At 46.5% G+C, this 12,935-nt stretch overlaps 1 protein-coding gene across 1 annotated transcript in view; it reads left to right on the top strand.

Annotated features, from left to right (window-relative positions):
* The window catches only part of ADAMTS14 (ADAM metallopeptidase with thrombospondin type 1 motif 14), a 240,098-nt gene that overhangs the window by 158,876 nt on the left and 68,287 nt on the right, over positions 1–12,935 (top strand). The window lies entirely within an intron of this gene.

The raw sequence follows: 12,935 nt of genomic DNA, 5'->3' as shown, positions 1-12,935 counted from the left end.
GTGGCGTTGTCAGATATCACAAATCCCCAGGAGAGTCTAAGTGGGGTAAGCCACTGGGCGATGATTTCCCTCAGTTTCTCTAAGAGGTTGTCGGCGGTGTGCCCCTGAAACCGGTGATACACAGCGTAGCCTGCCTTGGAACAAGCTGGCGTTTCTGAGATGCTGCTACTGGTGACGCTGCTGCTGTTGCTGCGTAAGGTGATACATCTACCCAGTGGGCTGTCACAGTCATATAGTCCTTAGTCTGCCCTGTTCCACTTGTCCACATGTCCGTGGTTAAGTGGACATTGGGTACAATGGCATTTTTCAGGACACTGAGGACACTTTTTCTGATGTTTCTGTACAGTCTCGGTATCGCCTGCCTAGTGAAGTGGAATCTAGATGGGATTTGGAACCGGGGACACACTACCTCCATCAATTGTCTAAATCCCACTGCACTAATGGCGGATACCGGACGCACGTCTAACACCAACATAGCAGTCAAGGCCTCAGTTATACGTTTTGCTTCAGGATGACTTCTGTCGTACTTCATCCTCCTCGCTAAGGACTGTTGGAGGGTCAATTGTTTAGTAAAAGTAGTGGTGTTCCTACTTCCTCTCTGGGATGATGAACGACTCCCAGCAACAGCAGCAGCGGCAGCAGTAGGCGTAGCAATGCAGGATCCTCCGGAGGAATCCCGGATAGGAGAGTCAGTCATGCCAGTGACATGGCCTGCAGGACTTCTTCCGATCCTGACTAAGGAGGAAATTGACGAGGAGGGAGTTGACGGTGTGGTTTGCAGGCGCTTGGATACAACAGGACAACGGGATTTAGGTGTCCCTGGACTGCTTACGGTCTTAGCCAAAGTTTCTGAACTTGACAGTAACTTTTTATGAACGCGCTGCAGGTGCCGTATAAGGGAGGATGTTCCTAGGTGGTTAACGTCCCTACCCCTACTTATTCCACCTTTACATATGGTACATATGGCAAGACAGTTGTTGTCCGGATTTGGATAGAAATATTGCCAGACCAAAGAGGTGGAATGTTTGGTCTTCTGCCCAGGCATGACCGTGATGGGCTTTTCATCCCACGGACAACAACTGTCTCCCCTGGAGCCTGATTTAAACAAACCACATCACCATCAGAATCCTCCTCGCCAACTTCCTCCTCAGCGCCAGCTACACCAGTATCCTCATCCTGTTGTACTTCAACAGTGACATCTTCAATTTGCATATGAGCAAGTGGACTGTGGGTGCTCCTTTCAGCACTTGCAGGGGGCGTGCAAATGGTGGAAAGAGCCACCTCTTCCCGTCCAGTGCTGGGAAGGTCAGGCATCGCAACCACCACCACACTTGGACTCTCCTTGGGGATTTGTGATATCTTCTTAGAACGCACAGTTCTTCGCTGTGCTTTTGCCAGCTTAACTCGTTTGATTTTTTTAGTGGGAGGAGGGCTTCCATCGTCATGTGAAGCTGAACCACTAGTCATGAACATAGGAAAAGACCTTAGCCATTTCTTGCCACTCCGTGTCGTAAATGGCATATTGGCAAGTTTACGTTTCTCTTCAGATGATTTAAATGTTTTTTTCAAGGTCATTTTCCTGAACTTTGTCATTTGGGATTGTATGTGCCCTCTACTATGACATTGGGCATCGGCCTTGGCAGACGACGTTGATGGCATGTTATCGTCTATCTCATGACTAGTGGCAGCAGCTTCAGCACTAGGAGGAAGTGGTTCTTGATCTTTCCCTATTTTATTTTTATCGGAGAAAGTTTGGTCCTCCATTTATGTTATATTGATATATACGTGCGGCTAAGGCGCACACAAACACAGAAATTTTTTGTTGGAGACTAGTGCACTTTGTGGGTTACACCACCCATTAAGAAATGAGCCAGCCGGCCCTTTACTTATGGGACACAGGCGCAAATGTCTAACCCACATCCCACACTTCATGGTCAGAATTAAACAACCCACAGAGAGTTAGCAGAGTGATAGATAGTTATGAGTTTCCTATAAAAATAAAAATTAAAAGGTTTTTTAATATTTATCTTATAATGTCAGCTTTGGGGCAAATCCCCACCAGCACAGCAAAAAATACAATAACAAAAAAAGATGTATTGTAACTAGGGGTGTGCACCGGCCACTTTTCGTGTTTTGGTTTTGGATTGGTTTTGCCAAAACCACCCTTCCGTGTTTTGGGTTCTGGGTTTTGTGTTTTGGATCTGTATTTTTTTTTAAAAAGCATAAAAACAGCTAAAATCACAGAATGTGTTGGTTTTTCTGCTCCTATGCTATTATTAACCTCAATAACCTTAATTTCCACTAATTTCCAGTCTATTCTGAAGACCTCACACCTCACAATAGTGTTTTTATGTCCAAAAGGTTGCACCGAGGTAGCTGGATGACTATGCTAAGCGACACGAGTGGGCGGCACAAACACGTGACCCATCTAGGAGTGATACTGCAGTGGCAGACAGGATGGCAGTTTGAAAAACTAGGCCCCAAACTGTACATAATGCAAAGAAAAAAAAGAGGTGCAAGATGGAATTGTCCTTGGTCCCTCCCACCCACTCTTATGTTGTATAAACAGGACATGCACACTTTAACAAAGGAATCATTTCAGCGCCAGGGTCTGCCACACAACTGTGGCTGAAATGATTGGTTCGTTTGGGTCCCCACAAAACAAGCTGGCAATTAATCTGTCCCTGCACAAACTGGCTCTACGGAGGCAAGATGTCGTCCTCATCCTCCTCATCCACGATTCCTCACCCTCTTCAGTGTTGTGTACATCCTCATCCTCACAGAGTATTAACTCGTCCCCACTGGAATCCACCACCACAGGTCCCTCTGTACGTTCTGGAGGCTGGTCTCCCTGGAAGAGTTGATAATTAATTTTTATGAACATCATCTTCTCCACATTTTGTGGAAGCAACCTCCTACGCCTTTCGCTGACAAGGTTCCCGGCTGCACTAAACACTCTTTCGGAGTATACACTGGAGGGGGGGCAACTCAGGTAATATAGAGCCAGTTTGTACAGGGGCCTCCAAATTGCCTCTTTTTCCTGCCAGTACAGGTATGGACTGTCTGACATGCCTACTTGGATGCTGTCACCGATGTAATCCTCCACCATTCTGTCAATGGTGACAGTATCATATGTAGTGACAGTAGACATGTCAGAAATTGTTGCCAGGTCCTTCAGTCCAGACCAGATGTCCAAACTTGGTCCTACCTGCCCTGCATCACCGCCAGCGGGTTGCTTAGGATACCTAAGTTTTTTCCTGGCAGCCCCAGTTGCGGGAGAAAATGAAGAAGGAGCTGTTGACGTGTCACGTTCCGCTTCAGCTGACAGTGTGTTCACCAGCAGGTCTTTGCACCTCTGCAGGCTTGTGTCGGCCGGAAAGAGAGACACCACATAGGTGGCCAAAATGTAGTGGTCTGATTTCAACAGATTGACCACCCTGGAATCCTGGCAAAGCGAATGAAGGGCTTCATCCACAAGTCCCACATGCCGAGCGGAATCACTCCGTCTTAGCTCCTCCTTCACTTTCTCCAGCTGCTTCTGCAAAAGCCTGATGAGGGGAATGACCTGACTCAAGCTGGCAGTGTCTGAACTGACTTCACGTGTGGTAAGTTCGAAGGGCTGGAGAACCTTGCACAACACGGAAATCATTCTCCACTGCGCTTGAGTCAGGTGCATACCCCCTCCTTTGCCTATGTCATAGGTGGATGTATAGGCTTGAATGGCCTTTTGCTGCTCCTCCATCCTCTGAAGCATATAGAGGGTTGAGTTCCACTGCGTCACAACCTCTTGCTTCAGGTGATGGCGGGGTAGGTTCAAGAGTGTTTGCTGGCGCTCCAGTCTTCGGCACGCAGTCGCTGAATGGCTAAAGTGGCCAGAAATTTTTCGGGCCACCCAAAGCGTCTCCTGCACGCCCCTGTCGCTTTTCAGAAAATTCTGCACCACCAAGTTTATTGTGTGAGCAAAACATGGGACGTGCTGGAATTTGCCCAGATGTAATGCCCGCACAATATTGGTGGCGTTGTCAGATATCACAAATCCCCAGGAGAGTCTAAGTGGGGTAAGCCACTGGGCGATGATTTCCCTCAGTTTCTCTAAGAGGTTGTCGGCGGTGTGCCCCTGAAACCGGTGATACACAGCGTAGCCTGCCTTGGAACGAGCTGGCGTTTCTGAGCTGCTGCTACTGGTGACGCTGCTGCTGTTGCTGCGTAAGGTGATACATCTACCCAGTGGGCTGTCACAGTCATATAGTCCTTAGTCTGCCCTGTTCCACTTGTCCACATGTCCGTGGTTAAGTGGACATTGGGTACAACGGCATTTTTCAGGACACTGAGGACACTTTTTCTGATGTTTCTGTACAGTCTCGGTATCGCCTGCCTAGTGAAGTGGAATCTAGATGGGATTTGGAACCGGGGACACACTACCTCCATCAATTGTCTAAATCCCACTGCACTAATGGCGGATACCGGACGCACGTCTAACACCAACATAGCAGTCAAGGCCTCAGTTATACGTTTTGCTTCAGGATGACTTCTGTCGTACTTCATCCTCCTCGCTAAGGACTGTTGGAGGGTCAATTGTTTAGTAAAAGTAGTGGTGTTCCTACTTCCTCTCTGGGATGATGAACGACTCCCAGCAACAGCAGCAGCGGCAGCAGTAGGCGTAGCAATGCAGGATCCTCCGGAGGAATCCCGGATAGGAGAGTCAGTCATGCCAGTGACATGTCCTGCAGGACTACTTCCGATCCTGACTAAGGAGGAAATTGACGAGGAGGGAGTTGACGGTGTGGTTTGCAGGCGCTTGGATACAACAGGACAACGGGATTTAGGTGTCCCTGGACTGCTTACGGTCTTAGCCAAAGTTTCTGAACTTGACAGTAACTTTTTATGAACGCGCTGCAGGTGCCGTATAAGGGAGGATGTTCCTAGGTGGTTAACGTCCCTACCCCTACTTATTCCACCTTTACATATGGTACATATGGCAAGACAGTTGTTGTCCGGATTTGGATAGAAATATTGCCAGACCAAAGAGGTGGAATGTTTGGTCTTCTGCCCAGGCATGACCGTGATGGGCTTTTCATCCCACGGACAACAACTGTCTCCCCCGGAGCCTGATTTAAACAAACCACATCACCATCAGAATCCTCCTCGCCAACTTCCTCCTCAGCGCCAGCTACACCAGTATCCTCATCCTGTTGTACTTCAACAGTGACATCTTCAATTTGCATATGAGCAAGTGGACTGTGGGTGCTCCTTTCAGCACTTGCAGGGGGCGTGCAAATGGTGGAAAGAGCCACCTCTTCCCGTCCAGTGCTGGGAAGGTCAGGCATCGCAACCACCACCACACTTGGACTCTCCTTGGGGATTTGTGATATCTTCTTAGAACGCACAGTTCTTCGCTGTGCTTTTGCCAGCTTAACTCGTTTGATTTTTTTAGTGGGAGGAGGTATTCCATCGTCATGTGAAGCTGAACCACTAGTCATGAACATAGGAAAAGACCTTAGCCATTTCTTGCCACTCCGTGTCGTAAATGGCATATTGGCAAGTTTACGTTTCTCTTCAGATGATTTAAATGTTTTTTTCAAGGTCATTTTCCTGAACTTTGTCATTTGGGATTGTATGTGCCCTCTACTATGACATTGGGCATCGGCCTTGGCAGACGACGTTGATGGCATGTTATCGTCTATCTCATGACTAGTGGCAGCAGCTTCAGCACTAGGAGGAAGTGGTTCTTGATCTTTCCCTATTTTATTTTTATCGGAGAAAGTTTGGTCCTCCATTTATGTTATATTGATATATACGTGCGGCTAAGGCGCACACAAACACAGAAATTTTTTGTTGGAGACTAGTGCACTTTGTGGGTTACACCACCCTTTAAGAAATGAGCCAGCCGGCCCTTTACTTATGGGACACAGGCGCACGCTTGGCGCTGCTCCTTTGTTGATGCACGTGCAGCCACAGTGCACACAATTCACAAACACAGAATTTTTTTTTACATTTTGTTTGGACTGCCCTTTGGGGGTTACAGCACCCTTTAGCGGTCAATCCAGCCGGCCTTTTACTTATGGGACACAGGCGCACGCTTGGCACTACTTTGTTGATGCACGTGCGGCTACTCCGCACACAATTCACAAACACAAAAAAATATTTTTTTTTATTTTGTTTGGAGTGCTCTTTGGGGGTTACAGCACCCTTTAACAGACAAGCCAGACGGCCTTTTACTTATGGGACACAGGCGCACGCTTGTCGCTGCTCCTTTGTTGATGCACGTGCAGCCACAGTGCACACAATTCACAAACACAGAAAAATATATTTTTTTATTTTGTTTGGAGTGCCCTTTGGGGGTTACAGCACCCTTTAACGGACAAGCCAGCCGGCCTTTTACTTATGGGACACAGGCGCACGCTTGGCGCTGCTCCTTCGTTGATGCACGTGCAGCCACAGTGCACACAATTCACAAACACAGAAAAATATATTTTTTTATTTTGTTTGGAGAGCCCTTTGGGGGTTACAGCACCCTTTAGCGGTCAATCCAGCCGGCCCTTTATTTATGGGACACAGGCGCACGCTTGGCACTACTTTGTTGATGCACGTGCGGCTACTGCGCACACAATTCACAAACACAGAAAATATTTTTTTATTTTGTTTGGAGTGTACTTTGGGGGTTACAGCACCCTTTAACGGACAAGCCAGCCGGCCCTTTACTTATGACACAGGCGCACGCTTGGCACTACTTTCTTGATGCACGTGCGGCTACTGCGCACACAATTCACAAACACAGAAAATATTTTTTTATTTTGTTTGGAGTGTACTTTGGGGTTTACAGCACCCTTTAACGGACAAGCCAGCCGGCCTTTTACTTATGGGACACAGGCGCACGCTTGGCGCTGCTCCTTTGTTGATGCATGTGCAGCCACAGTGCACACAATTCACAAACACAGAAAAAATATTATTTTTTTTAGCACTTGGGGGGAGCACCCCTGACGGACAGAGCACCCCCTGGACAACACTACAGCACCCCTTTAGGACTGGGACACTGCACAGGACTTTGGAGTGGACACAGCCCCTATGGACAACTGACTGCACAACACAGTCCAGCCAGCCCCTATGGACTTTGAAGTAGTGGACACAGCCCCTATGGACAACAGCAGCACAGCGCAGCACAGCACAGCACAACACTACACTACACTACACTACAACACTACACTACACTACACAGCCCAGCCAGCCCTAACTCCCACCCTCCCTCTTCACTGTCCACAGTCGAGTGAGAAAATGGCACCGACGCGAGTACCTTATGTAGGATCCAAAACCCGCGAGACCCGGAAGGCGGGATGATGACGTTTTGCCTCGATTTCAGATCCGAGTCAGGCGGGAAAAGTCGAACCTGACTCGGATCGGCCTCGGATCGGGGGGGCTCGGGGGGGGTTCGGATTTCAGAAATCCGAACCCGCTCACCCCTAATTGTAACACTGTTGTACAAGTAAACTCTTAGTAAATATAGTATATTAACTCCTGTGATGTAGCCTTTCACTATAGTCCTCAAGTAATGACAGTATATGCTCAAAATCCATTATCCCTCTATGTAAATAGTTAATAAACCCTTACTACATATAGTAGTATTAATCCCTGTGATGTAGTCTTTTTCACTATAGTCCTTAAGTAAAGACAGTATATGCTCAAAATCCATTATCCCTCTCTGTAAATAAACCCTTACTATATATAGTAGTATTAATCCCTGTGATGTACTCTTTTTCACTATAGTCCTCAAGGGGATGTAGTCGGGATCCCGGCACCAGTATCCCGACCGCCGGCATCCCGAACTTAAGTATTGGTGTGTTAGGGGAAGGTTAGGGTTAGGCATTAGGGCATACATGCCTACCCTCCCGGTTTTCGCGGGAGGCTCCCGATTTTTCGGGTAACCCCCCGCACCCCCGGAAGGGTAGGCATTTCTCCCGATTTCTGCCCACTTCCTAGTGAAGTGGGCAGAATGGGGAGAACTTCCGCGGCAATCGCGGGTCTCTGTGTAGGGGGCGGGGCTTAATTACGCGATTCTGCACGAATCACGTCTTTTAGCCCCGCCCCTTATGCATATTTACGCCAATCGCGGCAATTTGCTGTGAAGGGGGCGGGGCCTAATTATGCAAGATGTCAGGCCCCGCCCCCATCACGACCCGATCTTTCTCCTCTCCCCAAGTCTCCCGCAACAGCTAAATTCAATGTAGGCAAGTATGCATTAGGGGGAGGGTTAGGCATCGGGGAGGGAGTGTTAGGATTAGGGTGTGGGGAGGGGGAGGTTAGCTCTAGGCCCTAGGAGGGGAGGTTAGGGTTAGGCACCGGGGAGGGAGGGTTAGGTTTAGGGTGCGGGGAGGGGGAGGGGGAGGTTAGGTTTAGGCACTAGGGAGGGGAGGGTTAGGGTAGGGGTGAGAAAAATACTGACCACTGTTCTGTATGGGTGTCGGGATTCTGACCAAGGGCATCCCCACAGCCGGGATTTCATACCCAGCCCTTCTCAAGTAATGACAGTATATGCTCAAAGTCCATTATCCCTCTATATAAATAAACCAGTACTATGTATAGCTTTATTAATCCCTGTGATGTGGTCTTTTTCACTATAGTCCTCAAGTAATTACAGTATATGCTCAAAGTTCATTATCCCTCTATATAAATAAACCCTTACTATATATATAGTAGTATTAATCCCTGAGAGGTAGTCTTTTCACTACAGTGAAAATATTGCACATGGCTGAAATGTGGAAGTGGCTGTTAGCTATAAATGATATATATAAAGTAATACAGTGGCCATGGTATTTAATATTCACAGTAAAATATAGAATAAATGTTCATGGCTCAAGGGGTCAATCCCTTTAATTATGTTTGTGACCTAGGAGTATAGTGATATGGAAGTGAACAGTGGAATTTTAAATTCTAACCACCTATATAAATAAAAACAATGTTATGTACTGCATGGCACAGTAAGCCATCTGGACCAAATTTGTAGATACATATTGGGAATAGTGGGGAGGTCAGTGTCAGTCATGCTATTATTCTCTTCCAGGAGGTTCTACATTTGTGAGCATAAAATAGAGTAGAGTGTGTTAGGGAGGCATTGAAGCCAGACACCATATTTCAATTAAAAATATCCAGCAGTAGATAAGAGGGTCTCATTTGATGAAGATGGGGAATATGGAGTTAATAGTACTGTGTGTTTGTGTCAGTCACCAAATTTTTGGTTTGTTTTTAAATGAAGGTGTGCTATACTTGACCATACCGGAAATCTTGCAGGCGTGAATATTGGCAGTGGTTGGTTATTTCATACAAAGAGGAGTTCTCTCTTTTTTATGGGGCACTCTTATTGATTTGTGATTCAGCTAAAATATAACCTTTATTAATGTATTAGTTAAAATGAATGAGTCAAAAAATTATTTAGACAAACTATGTTAATAACTATGCTCGGGGTATACACAGCAACATTATTTTGTTCAAAAAACATCAGATCCGCAAATATCACTTGACATGAGTTTAGTTTCTCTCATACATAATGGGCGGAATTCAGTTGATTATTCCCCCCTTCGCACCCGACGGAGCTATTCTATTGTTGCTCCTGTCGGGTGCGATCAGCTGCTAGCGCTCAAATTTCAGCTCGCAGCCCCAGAGGGGTGCGGGCTGAAATCGGCGAAAAGTGTCCTGTTTGGGCGCCCAAACGGCACTTTTCGCGATCGCACCCAGCACTTTGGTCGGGGTTAGCCTGAAACGCTGGCACAATTGAATAGCGGCCCGCGATCTCCTGTCTCTTTAGACGGGAGATGCGGGCCGCGAAATCAATTGAATTCCGCCCATTGTGTCTACCCAATTCTGCCACTCCTACTAATCATCAAATATATAGGTAGGACATGCAAGCAACAGCGAATTTTGAGTTCCACATAAATGCACCCACATCTAATAAACTGCGTATTAATTACAAAAGAAAAAACTCAAAAGAAAAAACCTTTAGTGCAAAACCCTTCAGTCCAGCACTAAATCATATAGGCCGACAGAGCAAGTCTGATTTATATCATATCACAAAACCATATAATGGACACATAGGCCCTCATTCAGACCCACTCGCGAGCGGCTGTCCGCTCGCAAGTGGGTCGATGGTCCCCACTGCGCATGCGCACGACGGAGGGAGCTCCGTCGTGCGCATGCGCGAGACCCAACGAGCGAAGGACTTTCCTTCGCTCGGAGTGTCTCATCAAAGGGGGCGTGCTGTCGATGGTGAGTGACAACACGCCCCCTTTGGTGGGCGTGCCTGCCAGACGGAGGCATTCCCAAAGGAACGCCTACCGTCTGAAGCCGGCCCCACTGACATCACTAGTGATGTCAGTGGGAGTGATTTTGGCTCTGATAGAGCTAAAATCACTCCTGGCCTTGCGGTTGAAAAACCCAACCGCAGGCTTTTGCTCGCAGTTTCGATGGTCGCGATGGTCAAGACCATCACGACCATCATCCTGCACGCTCGTATATGCTGTGGGTGGTGACCCACAGCTATACGAGCGTCCAGGAGGACGCTCCATATTAATGGAGGTGGGCCCTGATTCAGAGCGAGCGCTCTGGTCAGAGCGTCCGGCTCTGAATCAGGGCCATAGTTCCAACCCGGTTATCACATTCATTAAATATACCCTGTGACTTTATATACTCGTGACATGTACCACTTGTGCTGGTAACTGAATAACTAGTGTTCTCAGTATATTATCATAGGATTAAGGGCCTGATTCAGAGCCACCCGTAAGTGGCCGCTCGTTCGCTCCGAGCGATGTTTGCCCAACTGCGCATGCGTACGGATCGTTATACGCATGTGCGAACCAGTCAGTGCGGCCGAAATTCATGTGCTCCCAAAATAGCGAATGCCTGATAATTTGAGTGACAGAAAGATGCGTATGTGGGTGGTAACAGGGGAAGGTGCTTGAAAACGGGGAGTGGAGATCCGATCGCAGGCGTGCTTAGAGGTCAAAACGGGCGTTTTATGGGTGTGCATATTTAAAACAGCAGCGTCATTGACCACGTCACTGGGTTATTTTTTAGCTAGAACTGCTCGCAAAATTGTGGTAGCAAAAACCAACCACAAGAATAGCGAGCAGTTCATACCCTGTTCGATGTACTCGATTTATCTAATAAATAGCGGACATGACGTAGGATGCGAGCGGCCAGGGGGCGTAGTTTCCCAAAAAACGACCGCAAATTTTGTTCGCTCGTTCAGACCTAGAGGCGTGAACAGACCGCAAACAGCGAACGGTTCATTTGAATAGCCACCCCTATTTTCTGGACGAGCGAGCGCTAATTGCGTCCGGCTCTGAATCAGGCCCTAAATCCTGTTTATAGTAACACAATTACCACATCCATATATCCATTATAAACATGAGCTGTGGTGTTAGATCTCTGAGTACCGGTGTCATATGTATTAATTTATACAGAGAAAGCATGTGTTTGTGCGTCAGTGTTACATCTTCCAACTACTGTCCGTATATCAATTGCCACAATATTATTAGTAAGTGAATAAAGGGAAAAGGAAATAACAACCTCCACTCTCATGACATCTAAAACATCAAACCACACATGCTAATGAGTGCTCTAATTGAGATACGACTCTCAGAGCTATCGGTTCTTGTATCACATGAAATTAACGCTCGTTTAGTGGGTGTAGGTATTGGAATAATAAATCGCAGTGTCTGCAGGGCTGGTTCCCGTGTCGGCTGGTCTCGGCTAAGGTAAATGGAAGATGATCATTTCGCCTGAGCAGCTTGCTCACTTCCTCTTTTGAGTTTTTTTCTTTTGTAATTAATACGCAATTTATTACATGTGGGTGCATTTATGTGGAACTCAAAATTCGCTGTTGCTTGCATGTCCTACCTATATATCTGCTGATTAGTAGGAGTGGCAGAATTGGGTAGACACATTATTTATGAGAGAAACTAAACTCATATCAAGTGATATTTGTGGATCTGATGTTTTTTTGAACAAAATTTTTTTTTTCTGTGTATACCCCGAGTATAATTACACTGTACAACAAATTAATACTTTTAATTTGTTTCCTTTCTAAAAATAGTCATACATTACTAATTTGAGGTCAAGAAAAACTAAAATGATTTCAGAATGTTTTTACTAGCTCTATTTTTTGAGCTACACTACTTGCACTGTACTGTATGTACATTAGTAATATAGTCATAGTGAAAAGCTATTTTAAAATAATCTGATATTTTCTTGATAGAACATAAATAACAGTTGTTTTTAATTCAATCAATCACAAATAAGAACACAAAACGAAACAAACATGCAGCATACGAAACAAACATACAGAAAGCCGTGGCAAACGCAGGATTTTGAAAGGGGGGTTTCCAAATTCTTGGTTACTGAAAAAATATCTAGCCACAAATAAATATATAGATGCCCCCAGTAATGCTCCTTATACAGTGCCCCCTATGTAGTGCCCGCAGTAGTGATGCCAATATGCAGTGCCCCAGTAGGGCCCCTTATACAGTGCCCCCAGTAGTAGTCCCGCCTATGCAGTGCTCCCAGTAGTACCCCTTATACAGTGCCCTCCAGTAGTGCCCCTTATATAGTACCCCCCCATGTAGTGGTGCCCCTATGCAGTGCCCCTTATATAGTCCCCCCTATGCAGTGCCCCAGTAGTGCCCCTTATATAATGCCCTCTGTAGTAGTCCCTAATACTAACACTTTTATAATAAATTGCTCTGCAGTGTACATACTCCTACAAGTCCTGATCTGAATCTCTTGCTATGCTTTTCTCACTCCCGTCCCTTAGCCTACACACATACAGACAGATACATACACACAGACACACATAGACACACTCATACACACAAACACATACACTAACACAGACACACACTGCATCGCAGCCAGCGCTTACCTAAGAACATGAATACAGACTTAGCCAA

Source organism: Taudactylus pleione, unplaced genomic scaffold (assembly GCF_031769625.1).
Source record: "Taudactylus pleione unplaced genomic scaffold, aTauple2 ptg000016l, whole genome shotgun sequence".
Lineage (NCBI taxonomy): Eukaryota > Metazoa > Chordata > Amphibia > Anura > Myobatrachidae > Taudactylus > Taudactylus pleione.
Note: the sequence above shows the minus strand (reverse complement) of the source record. Positions and strands in the feature narration are given on the sequence as shown.